Source organism: Capricornis sumatraensis, chromosome 1 (genome assembly GCF_032405125.1).
Source record: "Capricornis sumatraensis isolate serow.1 chromosome 1, serow.2, whole genome shotgun sequence".
NCBI lineage: Eukaryota > Metazoa > Chordata > Mammalia > Artiodactyla > Bovidae > Capricornis > Capricornis sumatraensis.
The window spans coordinates 196,582,367-196,601,855 of NC_091069.1; the positions used below are offsets into that span (position 1 = coordinate 196,582,367).

Sequence of the window (19,489 nt, forward strand, 5' to 3'; positions counted from 1 at the left end):
GCTCTAAATCAGAAATATATCAAATGTCCTCAACAGTAGAATCAATGGCTATTGTATATAAATATAGTGAAATACTAATGTAGCAATTAAAGTGAGTGAAATGCAGCTGCATGTAACAACATGGATGCATCTCACACACACAACAATAGTGTTGAATGAAAGAATTCAGAACTAAATGAATGCATATTATATAATACCCTTTATCACTTCTCAGCCTTTTGGCTAAGATCAAGTGTAGTATATGATAACATATGTATAAATTTCAAACAGTAACAAAACAAATCTGTAGTGGTGGAAGCCATCATAATAAGCAGAGGGACATGAAAGGGGCATTTAGGGGGTTCAGTTCAGTTTAGTCGCTCAGTCGTGTCCGACTCTTTGCGACCCCATGAATCGCACCACGCCAGGCCTCCCTGTCCATCAGCAACTCCCTGAGTTCACACAGACTCATGTCCATCGAGTCAGTGATGCCATCCAGCCATCTCATCCTCTGTCGTCCCCTTCTCCTCCTGCCCCCAATCCCTCCCAGCATCAGAGTCTTTTCCAGTGAATCAACTCTTCACATGAGGTGGCCAAAGTAATGGAGTTTCAGCTTTAGCATCATTCCTTCCAAAGAAATCCCAGGGTTGATCTCCTTCAGAATGGACTGGTTGGATCTCCTTGCAGTCCAAGGGACTCTCAAGAGTCTTCTCCAACACCACAGTTCAAAAGCATCAATTCTTCGGCACTCAGCCTTCTTCACAGTCCAACTCTCACATCCATACATGACCACAGGAAAAACCATAGCCTTGACTAGACGGACCTTAGTCAACAAAGTAATGTCTCTGCTTTTGAATATGCTATCTAGGTTGGTCATAACTTTTCTTCCAAGGAGTAAGCGTCTTTTAATTTCATGGCTGCAATCACCACCTGCAGTGATTTTGGAGCCCCCCAAAATAAAATCTGACACTGTTTCTACTGTTTCCCCATCTATTTCCCATGAAGTGATGGGACCGGATGCCATGATCTTCGTTTTCTGAATGTTGAGCTTTAAGCCAACTTTTTCACTCTCCTCTTTCACTTTCATCAAGAGGCTTTTTAGTTCCTCTTCACTTTCTGCCATAAGGGTGGTGTCATCTGCATATCTGAGGTTATTGATATTTCTCCCGGCAATCTAGATTCCGGCTTGTGCTTCTTCCAGCCCAGCGTTTCTCATGATGTACTCTGCATAGAAGTTAAATAAGCAGGGTGATAATATACAGCCTTGACGTACTCCTTTTCCTATTTGGAACCAGTCTGTTGTTCCATGTCCAGTTCTAACTGTTGCTTCCTGTCAGTGTTCTAGTCAATAAGTTGACTAAGGGTCTCCAGGTATGTTTAATTTGTTAGAAGGTTTTGAATTATAAAACTACAATCTGTGCACTTTTTTTTGGTTTATTATACATCATTAAAAAAGTTTCAAGGTGAAATAAAGCGTCAAAATCGTGATCCAGCAGTTAGTATCCAAATGGAAATTTTCTGTCTTGAATAAACATTTCAGAATTCCATCATTCTTTTATTAAGTGGGAAAACTTTGGCCTATGTTAATGAAGCCCAGGTTTTCTGAACCTTTAGGCTTCTGATATATTGCTATTCTGTTGACCGACTTGCAAAACCCCTTGGATAGTCATGTTAAAACCAAGAAAACAGACCGAAAACAGAGTCACTTATGCTAAGCCCCACATCACCAAACTGGTACTTAATTTAATGACAGTTTCAGCTCTTCCAGAAATAGAGTCTTAAACCAATTAATCAGGAATCACCTGATCAGCACCAGTTAGGAAATATGCCTGCTAAACTCCTGCCATTCCCTGAAGGAAGATAACCTTGAAATAATCAACCTAGTTTTTTTTCCCTATTATAACTTCCTTGTTCCCATTCCCTTATGCCTATAAAAGTCTTTCATTTTGTAGTTCTTCAGAGTTCCTTTCTACATGCTAGATCACATGCTGCCCGATTCATGAATCATTGAATAAAGCTAGTAAGATCTTTAAAATTTACTCAGTTGAATTTTGCTTTTTAGCAGTAGTGATAAAGTTTCACCTCCCACAGCTCCAAAATATTAAAGAAGAGGAGATATGTATCATATTGGACTATCAAATAGTTTCTGATCTTTTTCACTCACCATTTTCTCAGAAAGACTTCAAACTGCTATACAAGTGATATACTACTGAGGCCATGTTAATAAAATGGCATAATTAGTGATAACATTTTAATATGAAAAGCCATTGAACTTTGTGTACATTGTAAATTGCTGTGTTTTCTTTGAGAATGTGTGGCTCAGTGGTAAAGAATCTGCCTGCCAATGCAGGAGAGGAGGGTTTGATCCATGAATCAGGAAAATTCCCTGGAGGAGGAAATTGCAACCCACTCCAGTATTCTTCCCTGGAGAATCCCATGGACAGAGAAACCCCATGGGCTACATTCCATAGGGTTACAAAAAGTCAAATGTGACTAAATACACACATACATTATTTACAGATTTTCTTTTTTAAAAATAAATTATTCCTAGTTAGAGAAATATATGTTGTTTTTTCCTGAGTTCAAATTTCTGTGTTTATGTTTTATGGATCGGTAGCAAACAAGAAAAAGTTTCATAAGACTGACCATTTGTAGACAAATTTATGATAACTTTATTACTTATTAGCTATAAAAAGAGAAAAAAAGATAATAAATTGGTTACTTCTTTGTCAAGAGTCAAAGAAGTGCTTTCATTAGCCTTCTTGTAGGCATATGAGAAATGAAGCAGAAAACACTAATACAGAACAACTAGAAATAGTCTAAAATATAAAGTTCTGATAGGAACTTGGATTGCTTCTAACTATGGAAAGGTTTGAAAAGCAACTTCTGACAAAAAGGAAACAACAAAAAGAGAAGTTGGAGAACTATGAAAGTAGTAATATGAAAAATGATGATGCAGTCTTTGCAGTTTAGCTTGGTCTTTGAGATGCGCCATATTGCATAGTTTAATTTTGAAAGGTCATTTAAATAGAGTTAATTGCCTCTTTTAAGTTGGATAGCCAACGAGGTTTGTTCAAATGTTTTGTGTACTTTGGGCCTTAGAAGTAAAATGAATTTAACCCTTCTTAGAACTGTCCTAATAGATGAGAGTCATAAATATTTCAAAGTATTACAACACCAGATAGAATAAAAGTCTATCAACCTGACCAGATAAATATTGTCAAGGAATATAAGTTAGAAATACCTTGTTGTTGTTGTTCTTTAGTTGCTAAGTTGTGTCTAACTCTTTTGCTACCCCATGGATGGTAGTAGCAGGCTGCAGTCCTGCTCCTCTGTCCATGGGATTTTCCAGGCAAGAATGCTGAAGGGGGTTGCCATTTCCTTCTCCAAAATATACCTAGCATTACAGTAATTTGTGAAGGGAGGAAGAGAGATAAAATTTACAGTTATGGGTTCAGATTTTTATAGCAAGTATTAGATGTACATAATATGCTGTGTATGTGTTAAGTCACTTTAGTTGTGTCTGACTCTTTGAGACCCTGTGGATTGTAGCCTGCCAGGCTCCTCTGCCCATGAGATTCTCCAGGCAAGAATACTGGTGTGGGCTGCCGTTTCCTCCTCCAGGGGTATACTTGACCAGGGATTGAACCCACGTCTCTTATGTCCCCTACATTGGCCGATGGGTTCTTTACCATTCATTAGTGCCACCTGAGAAGCCCAGTATTATGTTAGTATTACTTAAAGAAATTCTCTGTTCAATTTAAGTTAAATTGTTAGAACTATTATGTTGATTATCATTGTTTCAATGACATGACTTTTGACTGGAAGGTATAATACATGCTCAGCCCTGTCACTGGTTAACAACACAGCAGTTTATGTATTTGCCTATATTAGGGACCATTAGGATGCCTAATGTACATTAAATGAATTAAATGTTTCATAAAAATCCTGAGTGATAGCAATATGGAAATTTCCAAACTCAGTTTTAGGAAAATGTGGGCTGAATAGAGACTACTTTCCATTATCTGTGATAATGAGGATTTAGTGTTAGTAAGTAAATGTTAGTCGCTCAGTCGTGCCCGACTCTTTGCAACCCCATGGACTGTAGCCCACCAGGCTCCTCTGTCCATGAGATTTTCCAGGCAAGAATACTGAAGTGGGTTGCCATTTCCTTCTCCAGGGGATCTTCCCAACCCAGGGATCAAACCTGGTTCTCCTGCACTGCAGATTAATTCTTTACCCACTGAGCTACAAGATTTGATACAATATAAAAATAAAATTCATGTTTTAGTCTCTGATTCCAGCCTCTTTACTAATAAATTTTTACTACAAGCACTAACAGGTGACAGATGTGGTTGACTTGTCTCCTTCCTCTTTCAATTCTCTAATGAGCAATTAAATAACATGAAGCAGAACAATCAAAAGGTCTGGAAAATTCACATGCCAGTTAATCTGTTTCTAAAAAATGAGGGTTAATGGCACTTAGCTCTGTAGTTAGTCAAGAATTCCCCAAGCATCTTTCTCAGAATGACTTTGAAAAAGGGGACACCAAGTGTTTCTAAAATGGAGGAGGAATAGGATGGGGAGACCACTTTCTCCCCCACAAATTCATCAAAAGAACATTTAAACACTGAGTAAATTCCACAAAACAACTTCTGAATGCTGGCAGAGGACATCAGACACCCAGAAAAGCAGCCCATTTTCTTCGAAAGGAGGTAGGAAAAAATACAAAAGACAAAAAAAGAGACAAAAGAGGTAGGGATGGAGCTCCATCCCTGGAAGGGAGTCTTAAAAAGAGAAGTTTCCAAACACCAGGAAACACTCACTGCCCAGTCTGTGGCGAGCTTTAGAAGCACAGAGGGCAACATAACAGGGAGGGAAAATAAATAAATAATTAAAACCCACAGATTACCAGCCCAACAGTAACTCCCCCCAGGGCAGAAGCAGCGCAGACCCCTGTACCTGCCACTAGTAAGCAGAGGCTGGGCAGGGAGGTGTGGGCTGCAGTGCTTAGAGTAAGGATCTGGCCTGAATGCCCCGAGGGCAATCTGAGCAAACAAACTTGGGCTAGCAAACCAGACTGTGGGATAGCTACTATGCAAAACGCCCTAAGACACTGCCAGCATCCCCCCTCCCTACCCCCCCCCCGCCCTGCACAGAATAAAGGACTGGACAGAGATAGCCGGCTGTGGACCATCCCCCTCCGGTGACAGGCAGCCAGAGCCGGAAGGGGGCAATCGCAGTCCCAGAGAGACATTATCTACCAAACTGCAAGCAGGCTTCTTTGCTAACTAAGACTTCTTGGGGTTCTGGATGGTCAACATCTGCCTGAGAAGGTATGCCGGTTATACACCCAGAAAGCCAAGCGGCAGGGACAGGGGAGGCGATAAGTTGCAGCGACTGTGCTCACCAAACAGCTCATCACCTGAGCTGCTTGTACCTGGGAAGGGCACAAAACGCAGGCCCGATGGAGTCTGTGCCTCTGAGGACTACCCGAGTACCTGAACCTGAGTGGCTTAGACCTGGGAGGTGCATGCAGCCCAGGGCCGGCCTCTGATGGTTCCCGGCGGAGCAACCTAGAGCCTGAGCAGTGTGGGCAGGGAGGGCACATGCGTCATGAGCTGGGGCAGGCCCAGTGTTGCTGAGACACTGTGAGCACAGCCAGTGTTATTTGTTTGCAGTGTCCCTCCCTCCCAACAGCGCTACTGAACAAGTGAATCTAAAAAAAGTGTCCACCACCACCCTCCTTGTGTTAGGACGGAAGTCAGACACTGAAGAGACCAGCAAACAGAAGAAGCTAAAACAGAGGGAACCACCTTGGAAGTGACAGGTGCAATAGATTAAAACCCTGTCGTTAGTACCAGCTACATAGGAAGGGGCATATAGATCTTGAGAAATATAAGCCGGACCAAGGAACTATCCGAAAATGAACTGACCCCACACTGCCCACAACAACACCAGAGAAAGTCCTGATATATTTTTACTATTTTTATGATCATTCTTTTTTTCTTTTAATTTTTTAAAATTTTAAGTCCTCTATTACTCCTTTAATTTTCATTTTTATAACCTACTATTACTTTGCAAAAAAAGACACTATTTTTTAAACAAACTTCATGTATATATATATATTTTAATATAATTTTTGTGACTTTATTTTTTTCCTTCTTTTCTTTAATATTGTATTTTTGAAAATCCAACCTCTACTCTATATTTTTAATCTTTGCTTTTTGGTATTTGTTATCAATTTTGTACCTTTAAGAACCCAATCTCCAGTACCCACTTTAACTTGGGAGCAAGATTACTGGCTTGACTGCTCTCTCCGCCTTTGGACTCTCCTTTTTCTCCACCAGGTTGCCTCTGTCTCCTCCCTCCCCCTTCTCTTCTCTACCCAACTCTGTGAATCTCTGTGTGTTCCAGATGGTGCAGAACACTTAGGGAACTGATTACTGGCTGGATCTGTCTCTCTCCTTTTGATTCCCCCCTTTTATCCTCCTGGCCACCTCTGTCTCCTTCCTCCCTCTTCTCTTCTCTGTATAACTCTGTGAACATCTCTGAGTGGTCCAGACTGTGGAGTGCACATAAGGAAGTGATTGCTGGCTAGCTTGCTCTCTCCTCTTTTGATTCCACCTCATCTCATTTGGGTCACCTCTAACTCCCTCCTCCCTCTTCACTTCTCCATGTAACTCTGTGAACCTCTCTGGGTGTCCCTCACTGTGGAGAAACTTTTCATCTTTAACCTAGATGTTTATCTACGGTGCTGTATAGAAGGAGAAGTCTTGAGACTACTGTAAAAATAAGACTGAAAACCAGAGGCAGGAGACTTAAGTCCAAATCCTGAGAACACCAGAGAACTCCTGACTCCAGGGAACATTAATTGACAGGAGCTCATCAAACGCCTCCATACCTACACTGAAACTAAGCACCTCCCAAGGGCCAACAAGTTCCAGAGCAAGACATACCATGCAAATTTTCCAGCAACACAGCAACACAGCCCTGAGCTTCAATATACAGGCTTCCCAAAGTTACTCCAAACCCATTGACATCTCATAACTCATTACTGGACACTTCATTGCACTCCAGAGAGAAGAAACCCAGCTCCACCCACCAGAACACTGACACAAGCTTCCCTAACCAGGAAACTTTGACAAGCCACCCGTACAACCCCACCCACGTGAGAAACTCCACAATAAAGAGAACTCCACAAACTGCCAGAATACAGAAAGGCCACCCCAAACTCAGAAATATAAACAAGATGAAGAGACAGAGGAATACCCAGCAGGTAAAGGAACAGGAGAAATGCCCACCAAACCAAACAAAAGAGGAAGAGGTAGGGAATCTACCTGATAAAGAATTCCAAGTAATGGTAGTGAAAATGATCCAAAATCTTGAAATCAAAATGAAAAATGGACACTCAATAATAGCATAATTTTCAGTAATGGTACCATTTGCCTGGTCTATAATTTACCTGTATCTTTTCAAGTATTTTCCTACTCAAGCATTACAATTCTAAGGGTCCACCAATATAGATTCTTTCTTTGGGTAGTAATCCTCTTTAGATTCTTTTTCCTTCCTCTTCCCTTCCTGCTTCTTTCCTTTCCTTCTTTCCATTTTTTCTTCCCTCTTTTCCTCTACATAGTCATTGAGTGCTTGGTATGTAGCATACACTGCTGGGTATGGACATGCAAAGATGAATAAATATAAACATTTTGCTCTAATACTATCACAGTACTATGACTGTGAGTACTATCTTCACAGTCAGTCAGAAATGTATAGCTGGAAAGTAATGCATCTAGTTAAGAGAGAGATGCCTGGGTATTTGGGGAACATATAAGAAGGGCAGGTTAGGATTAGAGCTGGAAGATCATTCCAGGTGAAGAAGACAGCTAAAGCAAGAATAGATGCTTGAGATAGCAGAGTTTATAAGGGAAACAAGAAGCAGCCCAATGTTTCTGGACTATGAAGTACAAAGTAAGGTTGGTGAGTGGTAAGATGAGAAATTGAGATGAGAGTATTATAATACATCCTAATGAAATTAGGGTTTTTCTTGAAGACTTCAGGGATTCCCTGAAGCTTTTAAAGCAAGGTAAGAACATGATCACCTTTGCATTTCAGAGCAGTACTAGCAGTATTGGAAACTGCAACCAAAACAAGAATGGTAGCTGGATTGAGGATATGAAGCTGATGTAGTAGGGCAGGTTCTGACAGACTGTGACACTGGGCCATGGAGTTAAAGGACTGGTACACTATAATGCATATTTAGGAGGCCAAATGAAAGATACTTGGTGACAGATTAAGCATGATGATGAGAAAGGGACAAAGAATAATAGTTATGTTTCTGTGCAGACTCTGATGTCACCAAGTGAGTTAAAATAAGAGGAGTTTAAGGATAATATGATCTGAAGTGCTGCTTATAAGTTGCATTTAGGATAAACTAGTGAAAAACAGAGAAGAAACTGTATACGTCTGTACTTTTAGGGAGATATTTGTGCAGAAAATATACGTTTGGGAAGAGGGAATGTTTTCAGGTGAAATGATGTGAGTGGATGAAATTTCCCAGGGACTGGAAAAGGATAGCAATGTTCAGGAATCTCCTAAATACCAGCACTTTGAGGGTAGACGGAAGAAGTTACACAAGGAAAAGAGAAAGTAGGCACAGAGGAGGCAGAAAAGTACACTTAGGCACTAGTTACTTTTAAAAAAACTTTTAATTTTATATTGAAGCATAGTTGATTAACAATGTTGTGATAGTTTCGGGTGGACAGCAAAGAGATTCAGTTATACACACACATATATCATTTCTATACATATATCTATTTTTCTCAAATTATTTCCCCATGTAGATTGTTACGTAGTATTGAGAGTTTCCTGTGCTATATAGTAGGTCCTTGTTGGCAGGCAGTAGTAGTTTGAAGAGATTTGGACATAAAGAGAATGGAGAACCAATCAGGTATTGCAGGAAGTTCTATTGGTCATTTTATAGGGGATGCTTGGTTGGGACCAAGGACCATGAGCAAGTTGGATTTTGCTTTAATGACCCAAAGAAGTTCTAGAAGAAGAAGTAAAGACAAGACCAGGACATACCAAACCCAAACAAAGCATTTTATTTCTAGGTGGAGTATTGGTTCCATCCTGCAGTGTAGGATTCTAATTTAGGAGCTTGTCCATACTTAGAAGAGCCTTGAATACTCATTCCTTCAGAATAGGCTGCTCCAAGGCAGGGTTTAAAATTTTTGTTTGTTTGTTTTCTTTTGAGTCTTACACCCAGTTTCATCCTACTGTGTTTTATCATTCGGGTAATGAAGAAATGTGCATCCGAGGAAAATCAAGTCAAGGTGAGAAATATTTTGAGTTCTCCCTCAGGCCCAGGCTTCCTGTGTCTCCCTCCAAGTCTTCTAGATGAGTAGAAGTCTTCTAGTCTAGTCTTCTAGACTTTGTAAACTCTGAACACTGTTTGAAAGAGAATTCAAACTAAATCCGATGCCTGAGAGAAAGAAGGCAAGATCCACCATGGTGCATCATGATGTAAATTCTGTGCTCAAATAAATCCACTGGACTTAGGTGCACTGAGCCAGTAGTATCCCCCATGGAATGATATCTTTACAGTAAGAAAACCTGTGATGTATATTCATTGAAATTTGTAATTACTGGACTGTCACAGAATTTTTAAAAAATTAAATTTTAGATCAATTTTAACATTGTAGAATTATTGTGAAGATAATATAGAAAGTTTGGTAACTAAAATCCATGCTTTAGTCACGTTTATTCTGTTTTCCCTTACTGTTCCTTTCCTGCTTCAGGATCCCACCCATGATACCATGTTACACTTTGTGATCAAGAATCCTTAATCCGTCTTCACTATGACAGTTATTCAGAATTTCCTCTCTTCTGCTCATCTGGAGAGTTCAAGGAGTTAAGGTCTTTTGTAGAATGTCCCACAGTTGAGATTTGTCTGAGATTTTTCTTCCAGTTAGACAGGGGTAATATATTTTTGTGAAAAAACCACAGATATAAAGTATCATTCTCATATATCACATCAATAAAACTTAGCATTGTTGATGTTGAGTTCAGATGCTCAGTTGTGTCAGACTCTTTGCGACACCATGGACTGCATCACGCCAGGCTTCCCTGTCATTCACCAACTCCTGGAGCTTTTTCAAACTCATGTCCATTGAGTTAGTGATGCCATCCAACTATCTCATACTCTGCCATCCCCTTCTCCTTCTCCCTTCAATCCTTCCCACAATCAGGGTTTTATCCAGTGAGTCAGTTCTTTGCATCAGGTAGCCAAAGTATTGAAGTTTCAGCTTCAGCATCAGTCTGTCCATTGAATATTCAGGACTGATTTCCTTTAGGACTGACTGGTTGGATCTCCTTGCAGTCTAAAGGACTCTCAAGAGTCTTCTCCAACACCACAGTTCAAAAGCACCAATTCTTTAATGCTCAGCTTCCTTTTTAGTCTAACTCTCACATCCATACATGACTACTGGAAAAACCATAGCTTTGACTAGATGGACATTTGTTGGCAAAGTAACATCTCTGCTTTTTAGTATGCTGTCTAGGTTGGTCATAGCTTTTCTTCCAAGGAGCAAGCGTCTTTTAATTTCACAGCTGCAGTCACCATCTGCAGTGATTTTGGAGCCCCCAACAGTAAAGTCTGTCATTGTTTCCATTGTTTCTCCATCTTTTTGCCATGAAGTGATGGGACCAGGCGCCATGATCTTAGTTTTCTGAATGTTGAGTTTTAAGCCGACTCTTTCACTCTTCTCTTTCACTTTCATCAAGAAGTTCTTTAGTTCTTCACCTTGTGCCAAAAGGGTGGTGTCATCTGAGTATCTAATGTTATTGATATTTCTCTTGGCAATCTTGATTCCAGCTTGTGCTTCATTCAACCCTGCATTTCACATGATGTACTCTGCATAGAAGTTAAATAAGCAGGGTGACAATATACAGCTTGACATACTCCTTTCCCGATTTGGAACCAGTCTGCTGTTCTATGTCCAGGTCTAAGTGCTGCTTCTTGACCTGCATACAGATTTCTCAGAAGACAGGTAAAGTGAAAGTCAAAGTCTTTCAGTCATGTCTGACGCATTGCTACCCATGGACTCTACAGTCCATGAAATTCTCAAGGCCAGAACACTGGAGTGGCTAGCCTTACCCTTCTCAACCCAGGAATTGAACCCAGGTCTCCCTCATTGCAGGTGGATTCTTTACCAGCTGAGCCACCAGGGAAGTCTGAAGGCAGGTAAGGTGGTCTGGTATTCCCATCACTTGAATTTTCCACAGTTTGTTGTGATACACACTGTCAAAGGCTTTGGCATAGTTAATAAAGCAGAAATAGATGTTTTTCTGGAACTCTCTTGCTTTTTCGATGATCCAGTGGATGTTGGCAATTTGCTGGTTCCTCTGCCTTTTCTTAACATTGTTGATGTTAACCTTGACAAACACAACTTGCAGTAATGTTTGTCAAGTTTTTCTACTGTAAAGTCACTCCCTTTCTCTCTTTTCATACTGTACTCTTTGGAAAAAGGTCACTATGTGCACCCCATTCTTAAAATATAGGGATTTATTCTTCATCTCCTTCAGGTGGAATGTCTATATATATTATTTGGAATTCTTCTGTACAGAATTTCTTTCTTTTTTTCTTTTTCTGTCTCATGTCATTAATTTACATCAGTTTGAATTCATGAACATTTTTTTATATTTTGGGTTATAATCCAATACTTTAATTTTTTGCTCAAATTGTTCTAGGTTTGGCCATTAGGAGCTCTTTCAGCATCCATCTGATACACTCCCATCATTGTGTTTCTTTGAGCGCTTCCTTACTTTCTGACACTTCAAGATGCCCTAAGCTCATCATGTAAGATTTAGGCAGGAAATATACAACCAACATTTCTGTAAGGAACTTTGGGTCTTATTATTGGAGAATGGTATTATAAACCAAAATTTGGGTGCTAAATTTGTTCCCTCTTGTTGGACTCTCATTGCTTTTAGCTTCTTTCAGCTAACAGAACAAGAAAGCTATTTCTATATGGAACCATCTTTATTTATATTAAGCTGAACATCATTTTAGTGATGTCTCCTATTCTAATTCATTACCGTATAGAACATTTCAGCTTCCCCCTTTTGCTTATTTGTAACCTCCCACTCTATCATCCATCTAGCATCCATTTATTGATCAGTCTCAGTATAATATTACAACAGTCATTTTGGAATTGTTAAGCTGTATCTCCACAGGAAATAACTTTATCAACTGGAGTACAATGTCAACCACAGTTCCTTTTGCCTTTCTTCTTTCTGAAGCTACTTAGGTCAGCACTTTATTTTTCCACCTCCCTCATTGAAGCTGTCTCTATCTTGATCTCCTAAATGAATTTTTTAAAAAATTGAATAAAATTCACTCTTTGTGCTATAAAGTTCTTTGGATTTGACAGATGCTCAGTGTCTCATATTATACAATATGGTATCATACCACTCAAAAAATGATTTTACCACTCTAAAAAATCCTCTATGCTTTACCTGTTTAACCCCCTCCTCCCACCACCACTAAACACCTGGCAAATGCTGTTCAGTTTACTGTCTCTGCAGTTTTGTTTTTCCAGAATGTTCTAAAATTTGGATGATACTGTACAGCTGACCCTTGGACAACATGGGTTTGAACTGCATATGTCTACTCATACACCTATTTCACTCTTTAGTAAATATACAGTCTAGACTTTGTATCTGCAAATTGAACCAATCTGTATTTGGTTGAATCTGAGGATGTGTAACCAGAAGATATGAAACATTTTTTTCATGGATCATGCTAATGGTATTTCATTTAATTTCTCATCACCAAACCCAAGGTCATGTAGATTTTTATGTTATGTTTTCTTCAAGAAAATTGATAGCTTTGAACTTTACATTTAGGTACATGATACATTCAGAGCTCATTTTTGTGAAAGGTCAGTGTCTGGATTCATTTTTTGGCTTGTGAATGATCAGTTGTTTTAGCACCATCTTTTACTATTTTTACCTTGAATTCTTCACTTCTTTGTTTAAAAAAAAATCACCTGACTAGGTTTGTATGGGTCTATTTCAGGGTTCTCTATTTTGCTCCATTGAACTGTGCCTATTCTGTGGCCAAGATCACGCTATCTTAATTGCAGCAAACTTATGTAAGCCTTAAAATTTGATAGTGTGAGTTTTGTTTCTAGGTTTGTTCTTCCTCTTCAGTATTGTGTTGGCTTTTCTAGGTTTTTTACTTTTCCATATAAAGTTTAAAATCAGTTTGTTGATTTCTACAAAATAGCTTGCCAGGATTTTGTATTTTAAATATACAGACCAAGTTAGACTGGACTGCCATCTTTTAAGACTGGGTTTTCAAATCTATAAACATTGAATGTCTTTCCATTTATATATTTACTGTTATAGAAGTAGTTCTTATAATATTTTGTTAAACTTATACCTAACTTTAATTATCTTGGTGCTATTGTAAATGCTATTGTTATTTTAAATTATAATTATGCTTTGCTGGTTGTGGTAAGCATAATGATGGCTTTCCAAAGACGCCCATGTTCTGATTTTCACTTCAGACTTGTGAGTATTTAACCTTACATTACACAGTTGACTTTGAAGATGTACTAAAGCTAAGAATCTTGAGATTTGGAAATTATCCTGGATTAGTTGACAGGCCCAGTGTAATCATTAAGATACTTTGATTCAAATGTTATTTAGATGTTGTTTAATCTCCATGTATTTTGTGATTTTCCAGTATATAAGTGTTATTGATAGCTACTGTTTATATTATATAGTTTAATTCCTTTTTGGTCTGAGATCAGTGGTTGTATGATTTCTTTCTTTTTGTTTTATGGCCCAGAATGTGGCTTAACTTGGTGAATGTTTCATGTGAGCTTGAGAAGAATTTATGTTCTGTTAATGAATGAAGTACTCTATCAATGTCCATTATATTCAGTTGAAATTGTTGTTGTTTTTGAGTTCAATTGTGCCCTTACTCTGTGCCACTGGAGTGGTGGCTGCGCAGCTGGAGTGGCGACTGCATGGTGCTGGAACAACTGTGCGATACCCAACGTCCAAGGGCAAAGGAAAAGCCCCAGAAAGATGGTGGGGTGTGTGTGTGTGTGTGAAATTGAGTTTAGAATCAAACCCCATACCCACCAGAGATGCTCAGAGGGCTCAAACATACCTTGTGCACACCAGGAACCAGAGACCCCACAGAGACTGAGACAGCACTGTGTTTGGGTGCCTCCTGAAGAGGTACGGGTCAGCAGTGGACTGCTGCAGGGGCGGGGCTCTGGATGCAATAGACCTGGATATGGCATAAGCCCTCTTGGAGGTTGCCATTAACCCACCACAGAGCCCCCAGAACTTACACAGGACTGGGAATACAGACTCTTGGAGGGCACAAACAGAAACTTGTGTGCACCAGGACCCAGTTGAAAGGAGCAGTGACCCCGCAAGAGACTGACCCAGACTTGCCCGTGAGTGTCCAGGAGTCTCTGGCAGAGGTGTGGATCAGCAGTGACCTGCTGCAGGGTTGGGGGCATTGAATTAGCAATGTCTCCATGGGACATTTTGAAGGTGACCATCATCATTATCTTTATTACCTCCAGCATAGTTTGGCCTCAGGTCAAAAAACAGGGAAGGAATACAGCCCCACCCTTAAATACAAAATTGGATTAAAGATTTACCGAGGATGGCCCCGCCCATCAGAACAAGACCCAGTTTCCTCCTCAGTTAGTCTCTCCTATCAGGAAGCTTCCTTAAGCCTCTTATACATCTCCATCAGAGGGCAGATAGAATGAAAACCAGAATCACAGAAAACTAACCAATCTAATCATATGGACCACAGCCTTGTCTAACTCAATGAAACTATGAGCCATGCCGTGTAGGGCCACCCAAGACAGATGGGTCATGGTGGAGCCTTCCAACAAGTGATCCACTGGAGAAGGGAATGGCAAACCACTTCAGTATTCTTGCCTTGAGAATCCCATGAACAGCATCAGTTCAGTTGCTCAGTCGTGTCTGACTCTTTGCGACCCCATGAATCACAGCATGCCAGGCCTCCCTGTTGATCACCATCTCCCGGAGTTCACTCAGACTCATGTCCATCAAGTTCATGATGCCATCCAGCCATCTCATCCTCAGTCGTCCCCTTCTCCTCCTGCCCCCAATCTCTCCCAGCATCAGAGTCTTTTCCAATGAGTCAACTCTTCTCATGAGGTGGCCAAAGTACTGGAGTTTCAGCTTTAGCATCATTCCTTCCAAAGAAATCCCATGGCTGATCTCCTTCAGAATGGACTGGTTGGATCTCCTTGCAGTCCAAGGGATTCTCAAGAGTCTTCTCCAACACCACAGCTCAAACGCATCAATTCTTCAGTGTTCAGCCTCCTTCGCAGTCCAACTCTCACATCCATACATGACCACAGGAAAAACCATAGCCTTTACTAGACGGACCTTAGTCGGCAAAGTAATGTCTCTGCTTTTGAACATACTATCTAGGTTGGTCATAACTTTTCTTCCAAGGAGTAAGCGTCTTTTAATTTCATGGGTGCAGTCACCATCTGCAGTGATTTTGGAGCCCCCAAAAATAAAGTCTGACACTGTGTCCACTGTTTCCCCATCTATTTCCCATGAAGTGATGGGACCGAATGCCATGATCTTCGTTTTCTGAATGTTGAGCTTTAAGCCAACTTTTTCACTCTCCACTTTCACTTTCATCAAGAGGCTTTTTAGTTCCTCTTCACTTTCTGCCATAAGGGTGGTGTCATCTGCATATCTGAGGTTATTGATATTTCTCCTGGCAATCTTGATTCCAGCTTGTGTTTCCTCCAGTCCAGTGTTTCTCATGATGTACTCTGCATAGAAGTTCAATAAGCAGGGTGACAATATACAGCCTTGACGTACTCCTTTTCCTATTTGGAACCAGTCTGTTGTTCCATGTCCAGTTCTAACTGTTGCTTCCTGGCCTGCATACAGATTTCTCAAGAGGCAGGTCAGGTGGTCTGGTATTCCCATCTCTTTCAGAATTTTCCACAGTTTGTTGTGATCCACACAGTCAAAGGCTTTGGCATGGTCAATAAAGCAGAAATAGATGTTTTTCTGGAAGTCTCTTGCTTTTTTGATGACCCAACGAATGTTGGCAATTTGATCTCTGGTTCCTCTGCCTTTTCGAAAACCAGGTTGAACATCAGGGAGTTCACAGTTCATGTATTGCTGAAGCCTGACTTGGAGAATTTTGAGCATTACTTTACTAGCATGTGAGATGAGTGCAATTGTGTGGTAGTTTGAGCATTCTTTGGCAATGCCTTTCTTTGGGATTGGAATGAAAACTGACCTTTTCCTGTCCTGTGGCCACTGCTGAGTTTTCCAAATTTGCTGGCATATTGAGTACAGCACTTTCACAGCATCATCTTTCAGGATTTGAAAACAGCTCAACTGGAACTCCATCACCTCCACTAGCTTTGTTCATAGTGATGCTTTCTAAGGCCCACTTGACTTCACTTTCCAAGATGTCTACGAAAAGAAGAGAAGTGAAAAGCAAAGGAGAAAAGGAAAGATATAAGCATCTGAATGCAGAGTTCCAAAGAATAGCAAGAAGAAATAAGAAAGCCTTCTTCAGCAATCAATGCAAAGAAATAGAGGAAAAGAACAGAATGGGAAACACTAGAGATCTCTTCAAGAAAATTAGAGATACCAAGGGAACATTTCATGCAAAGATGGCCTTGATAAAGGACAGAAATGGTATGGACCTAACAGAAGCAGAAGATATTAATGAGAGGTGGCAAGAATACACAGAAGAACTGTACAGAAAAGATCTTCACGACCCAGTTAATCATGATGATGTGATCACTAATCTAGAGCCAGACATATTGGAAAGTGAAGTCAAGTGGGCCTTAGAAAGCATCACTATGAACAAAGCTAGTGGAGGTGATGGAGTTCCACTTGAGCTGTTTTCAAATCCTGAAAGATGATGCTGTGAAAGTGCTGCACTCAATATGCCAGCAAATTTGGAAAACTCAATGAACAGCATGAAAAGGCAAAAAGATAGGACACTGAAAGATGAACTCTCTAGGTCAGTAAGTGCCCAGTATGCTACTGGAGATCAGTGGAGAACTAACTCCAGAAAGAATGAAGGGATGAAGCCAAAGCAAAAATAATACACAGTTGTGAATGTGACTGGTGATGGAAGTAAAGTCTGATTCTGTTAAGAGCAATATTGCATAGGAACCTGGAATGTTAGGTCCATGAATCAAGGCAAATTGGAAGTGGTCAAACAGGAGATGGCAAGAGTGAACATTGACATTTTAGGAATCAGCGAACTGAAATGGACTGGAATGGGTGAATTTAACTCAGATAACCATTATATCTACTATTGTGGGCAAGAATCCCTTAGAAGAAAGGGAGTACCCATCATAGTCAAAAAAGAGTCCAAAATGCAGTACTTGGATGCCATCTCAAAAACAACAGAATGATCTCTGTTCGTTTCCAAGGCAAACCATTCAAGATCATGGTAATCCAAGTCTATGCTCCAACACATAATGCTGAAGAAGTTGAAGTTGAATGGTTCTGAGAAGACCTACAAGACCTTTTAGAACTAATACCCAAGAAAGATGTCCTTTTCATTATAGGGGACTGGCTCGCAAAAGTAGGAAGTCAAGAAATACCTGGAGTTACAGGCAAATTTGGCCTTGGAGTACAAAATGAAGCAGGGCAAAGGCTGACAGAATTTTGCCAAGAGAATGCACTGGTCATAGCACACACCCACTTCCAACGAAACAACATAAGAGAAGACTCTAAACATGGACATCATCAGATGATCAATACCAAAATCAGATTGATTATATTCTTTGCAGCCAAAGATAGAGAAGCTCTATACAGTCAGCAAAAACAAGACCGGGAGCTGACTGTGGCTCAGATCTTGAACTCCTTATTGCCAAATTCAGACTGAAATTGAAGAAAGTAGGGAAAGCCACTAGACCATTCAGGTATGACCTAAATCAAATTCCTTATGATTAAAAAGTGAAAGTGAGAAATAGATTCAAGGGATTAGATCTGATAGACAGAGTGCCTAAAGAACTATGGATGGAGGCTCGAGATATTATACAGGAGGCAGTGATCAAGACCATCCCCAAGAAAAAGAAATGCAAAAAGGCAAAATGGTTGCCTGAGGAGGCCTTTCAAACAGCTATGAAAAACAAGAGAAGTAAAGGCAAAGGAGGAAAGGAAAGATAGCCCATTTGAATACAGAATTCCAAAGAATATTGAGGAGAGATAAGAGAGCATTCCTTAGCAATCAGTGCAAAGAAATAGAGGAAAACAGTAGAATGGGAAAGACTAGAGATCTCTTCAAGAAAATTAGAGATACCAAGGGAAAATTTCATGCAAAGATGGGCTCAATAAAGGACAGAAATAGTATGGACCTAACAGAGGCAGAAGATATTAAGAAGAGTTGGCAAGAATACACAGAAGAACTGTACAAAAAAAGATCTTCACAACCCAGATAATCACGATGGTGTTATCACTCACCTAGAGCCAGACTTCTTGGAATGTGAAGTCAAGTGGGCCTTAGGAAGCATCATTATGAACAAAGCTAGTGGAGGTGTTGGAATTCCAGTTGAGTTATTTCAAATCCTAAAAGATGATGCTGTGAAAGTGCTGTACTCAATATGCCAGCAAATTTGGAAAACTCAGCAATGACCACAGGACTGGAAAAGGTCAGTTTTCATTCCAATCCCAAAGAAAGGCAATGCCAAAGAATGTTCAAACTACTGCACAATTTCACTCTTCTTACACGCTAGTAAAGTAATGCTCAAAATTCTTCAAGCCAGGCTTCAACAGTACATGAACCATGAACTTCCGAATGTTCAAGCTGGTTTTCGAAAAGGCAGAGGAACCAGAGATCAAATTGCCAACATTCGTTGGGTCATCAAAAAAGCAAGAGAATTCCAGAAAAACACCTACTTCTGCTTTATTGACTATGCCAAAGCCTTTGACTGTGTGGATCACAGCAGACTGTGGAGAATTCTTCAAGAGATGGGAATACCAGACCATCTGACCTACCTCCTGAGAAATCTGAATGCAGGTCAAGAAGCAGCATGGAAGCTGAACATGGGACATACTTTACAAGGAACAACAGACTGGTTCCAAATTGGGAAAGGAGTACATAAAGGCTGTATATTGTCACCCTGCTTATTTAACTTATATGCAGAGTACATCATGAGAAATGCTGGGCTGGGTGAAGCACATTCTGGAATCAAGATCGCTGGGAGAAATATCAATAACCTCAGATATGCAGATGACACCACTCTTAAGGTAGAAAGCCAAGAAGAACTAAAGAGCCTCTTGATGAAAGTAAAAGAGGAGAGTGAAAAAGTTGGCTTAAAACTCAACGTTCAGAAAACTAACATCATGGCATCCGGTTCCATCACTTCATGGCAAATAGATGGGGAAACAGTGGAAACAGTGACAGACTTTATTTTTTTGGGCTCCAAAATCACTGCAGATGGTGACT

The 19,489-nt window shown here is 40.2% G+C and overlaps 1 pseudogene; it reads left to right on the forward strand.

Annotated features, from left to right (window-relative positions):
• The first annotated feature begins 202 nt into the window (after positions 1-202).
• On the forward strand, positions 203-283 carry LOC138094154 (U2 spliceosomal RNA; annotated as a pseudogene).
• The last annotated feature ends 19,206 nt before the right edge of the window (positions 284-19,489 follow it).